This window comes from Atta colombica, unplaced genomic scaffold (genome assembly GCF_001594045.1).
Source record: "Atta colombica isolate Treedump-2 unplaced genomic scaffold, Acol1.0 scaffold118, whole genome shotgun sequence".
NCBI lineage: Eukaryota > Metazoa > Arthropoda > Insecta > Hymenoptera > Formicidae > Atta > Atta colombica.
Genome location: NW_017259204.1, coordinates 109,328 through 109,918, shown reverse-complemented (window position 1 = coordinate 109,918; position 591 = coordinate 109,328). Strand labels below are relative to the sequence as shown.

Genomic DNA, 591 nt, shown 5'->3' with positions numbered 1-591 from the left:
AACTAATTTCTTGAAAAATATTTTAGACAAAAGTTCTAAATGGCGCATGGTACTATGAGTATGATCTTGAATAGTGTTTGTCAAGATCACGTAAAGATCATCTTGAAATTTTTTAACAGGATCTATCATTTTTTTTATTATATATTCTTGTAGCTGACATTAAGGACATTCTCCGACTGCAGTTGTGCTCAACCTAATGAGCACATTAGTGAAAATTTTTTATCATGAAAATTTTTATAAAAATTTATTTCACTTTTATATATTATAGTATAAGTGTATTATTTCATATTATGTATAATAGTATTATTCCATAAGTGTTAATGTATTTATATAAGTTTTTTGTACAATATAAAATGCCTCTCGTCTTCGCTACTGCCGCCGGTCAAAAAAATAGCAACTTTACTTACTGTGTTACTTAATGATTTCTTAAAAATTAATACTGGAAGCCATATTCAGACAAATTTCATATTATTCCTTGTATATCGTTTTATATCTCATTGTTTCAAAAAATTGTTAAAAAAACTTTTTTACAGTGAATAAAAAGACTACTTTCGAATAAGCTTTAGATAGAAATTCTGTGTGTGTGTGTGT

At 26.2% G+C, this 591-nt stretch overlaps 1 protein-coding gene across 8 annotated transcripts in view; it reads left to right on the top strand.

Annotated features, from left to right (window-relative positions):
* Positions 1–591, top strand: part of LOC108694199 (leucine-rich repeat flightless-interacting protein 2) — a 14,978-nt gene that overhangs the window by 2,510 nt on the left and 11,877 nt on the right. The window lies entirely within an intron of this gene.